The 7,019-nt window shown below is 37.5% G+C and overlaps 1 long non-coding RNA gene across 1 annotated transcript; it reads left to right on the forward strand.

Moving 5' to 3' along the window:
• Positions 1 to 805: 805 nt before the first annotated feature.
• LOC145424289 (uncharacterized) lies at positions 806 to 5,254 on the forward strand. The gene is made up of 3 exons (XR_013905312.1): positions 806 to 2,697; positions 2,789 to 2,857; positions 4,661 to 5,254. It is a non-coding gene; the product is annotated as an uncharacterized LOC145424289 (long non-coding RNA).
• Positions 5,255 to 7,019: the final 1,765 nt, after the last annotated feature.

Raw genomic sequence — 7,019 nt, forward strand, 5'->3', positions numbered from 1 at the left:
AAATTTACATTATTTAAATTTCATTTTGAGCATTAAGTAGCTTACTCATAATTAAACTGCTGAAGATTATGTAGACAAAGGCCTCATTTCTCATCTACTGAAACTAATTCAAGTTTTTACCTGTGCTGTCAATAAGCGTTCACTCACAAATGTTGTTTCAGCACAGTTTGAGTCTCTATGCGTCTATTACTTAATTATATAGGCTGGGGAATTAACCAGAGTGTAGGAAAAGATAAATATATTACTAAGTTTAGCCAAGTTTGGCTTTTTATGTTAGACTTACACTCAAAACCTTCAATTAATCCACACATTGAGTTTTCTCCCACAGGATGACACGATCGAATGGTTAATGAATGCTAAACAGTTGGCAGAAAAAGGGAAGACGGTGATGAGAGTAGCCAAAGACGTGGCAAACGGCCATTTCTCTTGCAATGTTTCTAACATCATCAGCTCTGAGATCAGTCTGCCTGTTCAACAAAACTGCTATAAGCCTGGTAAGTATTATGTGCTATCAAGTGCACAAATCTTCAAATGTACCTTTTTCCAAATGTTCATCAATTGAAGTCGTCATTTTATTTAACTCATATGCTAACAAGATACTTTTCTTCTCCTTTTATTTTAAAGCTTTTGCCCTGAAACACTATTTGGAATTATAAAAATATCTGCTGATTGTCAATGATTTTTTCAGTTTAAAAGTTGTATCTTATTGTACATTATTCTCACAAAATTCTCTCTCAAAGTAACTGGGACGAAAAAGTAAAAAAACAAACAAACAAAGCAAACAGAAAAACTGTGACAAGCTAACAGTAAACAGCCAATAGCAAAGATCTATCGACAGTAATGTATAATATAAATATAGAATCACAGCACAGGCGAATTCTCCACGTCTTTCGAGCATGTCTCAGTGCAGTCCTTCATGTTTTAGTTTCTGTTACTTCTGTAGCTGTTCTGTCATCTTATTGTCTCTCTAGAAAGACTTCCAGTGTTGTGTTTGCTCAGATTTGTGGGTTTTTTTCTATTATATTTTATCTGTTTCCATTGTGTTATATTGAACTTTTATCTATTTATATTTTTGCAGCATTTTCCATTTAATCAGGGTCAAAATACTTTATTAATCCTGAGGTAATTATGTTGTAACAGTTGCTGCAAGACAATGAGAACAGTGACAGACTGAACTAAAATAATTATTACAATATATTACAAAATATAAGAAATAGCTCTAATATATACAAATATCCAGAATATTACAGAGATGAAATTTATATGGCATTTTACTCTAAACTGTAAAACTTGTTTTTTTGTGCTGTGTGCCAAAGGATGGAACTATTGCACTGTGTACTGTGCGCTCGATGGAGGAGATGTACAGGGAGATATCCACGGGCAGGAATGATTTCCTGTGTTGTTAAGCGGTGCATTCGGGTAATCTCCTGTGACTGGCCAGCAGGTCAAAGAGTGCATCCAGCATTGTTCTTATCTTGGACAACAGCCGCCTCTCTGACACCACCTGAAGGGAGTCCAACTCCATCCCCACAAAATTACTGGGCTTGTGGATCCGTTTATTGAGTCATTTTGCATCTGCAACCCTCAACCTGCTGCCCCAGAACGTAACAGCACAGAGGATTGCGTGATGGGGCAGCAGGTTGAGGTTTGCAGATGCAAAAATCACTCAATAAACTGATCCGCAAGCTCAGTAATGGTGTAGTCTGTTTGATCAGGGCCACCGTAGCAATAACTTCCTAAGGTCTAAGCAAGTCATTTTTATCCTCGATAGACAAGAATAAATTGTGTCATTTTAGTATTCTTTTTTTTTTTTAATCAGAAACCAACACAAAAACAATATCATTATGTGAATATCCAGGGTGCACCACCAAGAAAAAAATAGATACGATTTTTAAAAAACATAACAATTTTAAAACTGTTTCGCCATTTTAAATTCAACTTGGAAGAAAGAATCTAAATATCAAAACATTTTTTTATCCAAATTTCTGGAGGATAAGCATTTGTGATGGCTGCAGTTACAGCCGCACTGTGGTAATATCTGTCAAACATGAGTGTTACAGAGGCTTACACATAACACTACACTCACATTTTTCTTTTATTAAATATAGGATTTAATTTACAGGGTAATAAAGAATTGGTTTTGGTTTAAATGTATTTACTTATACAATCACATAATACTGTATTCTAAAATAAGTGCGCACATTTTAGTTTACATTGTTATGTATGTATGATTTAATCTCTGTTTTCTGAGTGGCTGCTGCTCCCATTACCTTGGTTGATGAGCTAACATCAAACACGGGAAAGGGGGTGGAGCAAGCCTATATGGAGACCTGCAAATTTGGTCACACCACAATTCTGGATCATGGGGTTAATAAAAAACCCTTTTTTGACTTTAACCTCTGCCGGAGTTCCATCTCAGCATTAACCTGAACTCCTAAGCAGGTTCATACTGTATATGGAAAGATATCAAAAAGCTGAGGTAAACATGCTCTTTGCTTGCAGTGTTTCTGTAATCAGCCAGTTTATCACAAATGCTTAAAGCCTTGTGAATATTATGTGCTATCAACTGTCTGTTGATGGCTGAAATGACCATTTTATCAAAAACATCTACAAATACATTTTTCTTCTTGTATTATTTTGAAGTTTTCCCTGATGTATGTGACACTGACGTCTGTATTCCAGTGCGCAGTGGAGCAGGTATGTTATGTTACAGTTATGCTGAAATAAAACACAAATTCACTGTTTTTTACATGCATAGTTCACTGTTGTTTTTGTCTTTCCCCATCAGGTATTCTTCTGTTGGTGATCCTCACTGCCATTGTTTGCTGTACTCATAAAAAAGCAAAAGTCATAAAGGGTAAGATTATTATTATTATTATTATTATTATTATTATCATTATTATTATTATTATTATTATTGTTACAAGCAAACTCCAGCCTGTGGCACTTTGCATGAAAACACAGGCATGTTTGTCAATTTATTGTGTTATTGTAATCTCCATTATTACAGTGCATATAGTGAGATGGCAAAAAAGGCTTTAAAACATATTTATTGTTCTTCTTCTGCCACCGAGGGGGAATCGCTACCTTATCTAGGAGGAGGTGTTTGTGTTTCTCAGGGATCCCAAGGGCTACATTGTCTTTTGCTTTTGCCCGCTGGTATGGTCTTCCATGGCAAATTGGTCCTGTGTGAGGAACCAGACAAAGAGTAATTCAAAAGCCCCTGTCAGTCGAAGATCCAGGGAGCAGTTCACCCTCCCCAGAATAGGGTTACCGGGGCCCTGCCCTGGAGCCAGGCGCAGAGAGAGTGCCTGAAGGCGAGCGCCTGGTGGCCTTAGTCCATGGGGACCCTCCTGTAGGCTACACCACCTGCAGGAGGCACCGTAGAGAAGTGTGTACTGGGTGGCAGTGTGTGCAAACCACAGTTTGTCCATAACAAACACCATGTTTGAACATGAGGGTCTCCATAAGTGGACGTGGCACCAGGACACCTAGGCCACAGATTGATGATCTATAAATCCATGATTTATTTGCATCATCAGACTGCAGCCATATGTTTTGGACACTCAGGTAAAGAGGGGTGGTGAGCTGTCACCTGATCACCATGTATTGGTAAATCGGATCAGATGGTGGAGGAGTTGCTGGACAGACCTAGGATGCTTAAACGTATAGTGAGGGTGCGCTGGTTGATGGCCTCCAGCTCACACTGAAGCAGTTTGCAGCTCAGTGTGAAGCGGCAGAAATGAGAATCAGCACCTCCAAGTCTGAGGCCATGGTCCTCAGCCGGAAAAGGGTGGAGTGCCAACTCCGGGACAGGGACGACTTACTGCCCCAGCTGGAGGAGTTTAAGTATCTCAGGGTCTTGCAAAAACACTCTTTCCTATTGGTGGAAAAATGTACCACTTCGACCAATCAAAATATGATATGGCAACATGGCATTTGGTTGTTTAGGAAGAGGGGGAAGTTTTAGGAGCTACAGCTTTACAATGTACAATTCATATGTGCATTTCAAGCTACAAAAATGATTTGTTACTTTTTGTGTTTGTTACAGTAAAAAATATAACCTTTTTCAACTCTGATTTTATGTTTTTGTCTGATTTTAGATTGTGCATTAATTATGTTAATACAGCATGTCAAAATGAAAACATAATTGTAAATCCAGACATGTGAGATTGTGCTGAAATGATTGATACCAAACAAGGCAAGATAAATACTTTTTAAAGGTGAAATGTGGAGGTAAAATCAAAAGTAGTCAAAAACAGCCATTATAGCCTGGACCCCAGAGGGTTAAACATTTTTTAAAGTACCACAATAGTTACTTTTCCTAGTAATTAGTTACTTTTATAATATTGTAACTCAGTTACTAACTTATTTACTTTTTTGAAGAAGTAACTATTAAATATAACTGATTACTTTTTAAAAGTAACTTGCCCAACACTGCACAAAGCAATCCAAATTCACAAACCCTGCAAACACCACCACAGTGTCCATTCTCTGCACTATGCTCATTCAAATTAAAAAATTTTGTATTTTTTTGTAGCTGACCAAATACTATCAAACCTATGGTGCTATTCATAGCAGAATTTGCTTTTTACCTAAAATATTGAGCTATGGCTTTAATTCTGCAAGTCTGACATGTAATCTGTGCTTGTGTTAACAGATAAGAATGAGCTTCCACTGAAACAGCAACATCATCATCAGAAGCAGCCGGTTGGTAGAGTCCCGGAGCCTGACTTCTGTGCAGACTGTGGTCTGGAGGGAGACAACAGGATATAATTTAATCATTATTCAGACAACAAGCTGTTAATACCTCTACTTTTTTCCTCTAGACCAGTTCATCTTGGCTGTTAGACCCTTCAAGACTTCAATGACTTATGTAATCTTTCTGGCATTTTTTTTCTTTCTGTCTGATTCAAAGATTCCCAGGATGTTTTTGACCTGTATGGTGCAACAGGCAGTATCTTTATTGTTTGCCTGAAACCAAGCTGGGCAAAAAATTGACCTTAAAATGGAAACACAATGATGAGAAAGTCTTTTCACAAAGAAAAGTGAAGGACATGGCATATCCAAACCAACAAGCCTGAAGACAAACAATTTGAGAAACGTTGTTTCAATGAATATGGAAAATTAGAAAAAGAAAATGATCTTTATTTGTTGTGGGTAGCTAACAACAGAGTAGATTTATTGTGGTTATATGTTTTGATTTTTAATCTACTCATTAAAAAAGTGTTACATCTGTGATGCATCAAAAGCTGTCATAAGCACCTTTGTCATCAGTATTTATTTAATGCATCATCAGCAATTCTTCATATAATATAATATTAATGTATAAACATTATATAGTCATAATACAATCTCAGGTTATGTGCAGACAGTGTTGGGAAGGTTACTTTTAAAATGTATTCCACTACAGATTACAGAATACATGCCCCAAAATGTATTTTGTAATGTATTCTGTTACGTTACTCAATGAGAGTAACGTATTCTGAATACTTTGGATTACTTAATATATTATCATGCTTTTTACAACTACATGAATGTACTATTGCTGTGTGATTTATTACTATTACTGCAGGTTAATCGCCATACCAATACCAACTAGATTTTTAATTCTTAATATAAATGAGTAACAGTAGGTGCACATTAGGTAAAGCTGCACTTTTTGCAGTGATCTCATATAGAAAACTATTCTGCGCGAATATAAAACAGGTTCGTGGCTCCGAACCGTAGTAAAGGGACCTCTGGCTAATACGTTGGGTTCCGTGTTGGGCTCGTAGCCGAAAACTAGCTTTTCTTTGTTGTCTGGATCAACTTTGCTAGCGGGAGCCAGAGAAAAGCTGCTCTAACTGAACTTATTGTTTTGGAGAAAAACATGAACACAGTGTACAGTTGCGTGTTAGCAGCTTACTTACGACTGGGCTACATTCAGCTTACCCATGAGACTACATTCGTTAGGGCGATGCCTGTAACACTTTGCCTATTGCCTTCATATTAAATAATTTTTTTAATAATCAATTTTATAAATATTTCTTCAAGTCATTATGTGGGCTGTAGGTGACATGGGCCACGAGATTGAGACACAGGCATTAGAGCCTCTTAATGCGAGTTTTGTTTGGGTTTCCACCGACGTGGAATTACCAAAAATAGAGAGGGGACAGCCGAACATATGAAACAGGAAAACACAGCCGTGCACTCCCTTTATTTCAGCAAAGTAACTGTATTCTGAATAACACCTTTTTAAATGGTAACTGTAACGGAATACAGTTACTCATATTTTGTATTTTAAATACAATACATGTATTACGTTACTCCCCAACACTGTGTGCAGAACTCTGTAGTGATGAAGAATTGCACAGGAAATTCAGAAGCCACGTTTAGCCCTTTGCACACATACTGGTCACTACAGTGGACAGCTATTCAAAGGCTGTGTGCTTGTATTTGTGTCAGTGTTGATGGTATACTTGCACATAAACCACTACACTGGGCACTGATGTGTCTATACCCTGCCACCCACTGGTCGTTTGATGTTACTATAGATGTATAGTAGCCTACGATACACCTTGGTAGATTCTATGTGCAATAATTCTCATATGCAATATTACTTCTTGTCAATCCCTATATATAGATATATTTTCAATACACGTGTCCATATTTATGTTTCCAGATTGTTTGTATAGTGCACTTTCTATACTGTGCTCTTTGTGCAGTTTTCATTTTTGCTGCTTTTGTCTTGCACTGTCCACTTTTCTGCAATAACAATGCAGATTTTCCACTTGTGGGACAAATAAATACAGATTTGCTGCATGTGTGTGTGTGTGTGTGTGTGTGTGTGTGTGTGTGTGTGTGTGTGTGTGTGTGTGTGTGTGTGTGTGTGTGTGTGTGTGTGTGTGTGTGTGTGCGCGTGCAACATTGGCATTTGTTTACTCAGATCCAAGGCAGGCCAAACCTCTGTGTTACAACCTACAGAAATTCCTGCCGTATACAAAAGACACACATTTGCAAAATATGGGTGCACAAGT

The sequence above is a fragment of the Astatotilapia calliptera genome, chromosome 23, assembly GCF_964374335.1.
Source record: "Astatotilapia calliptera chromosome 23, fAstCal68.1, whole genome shotgun sequence".
NCBI classification, from domain to species: Eukaryota; Metazoa; Chordata; class Actinopteri; order Cichliformes; family Cichlidae; genus Astatotilapia; species Astatotilapia calliptera.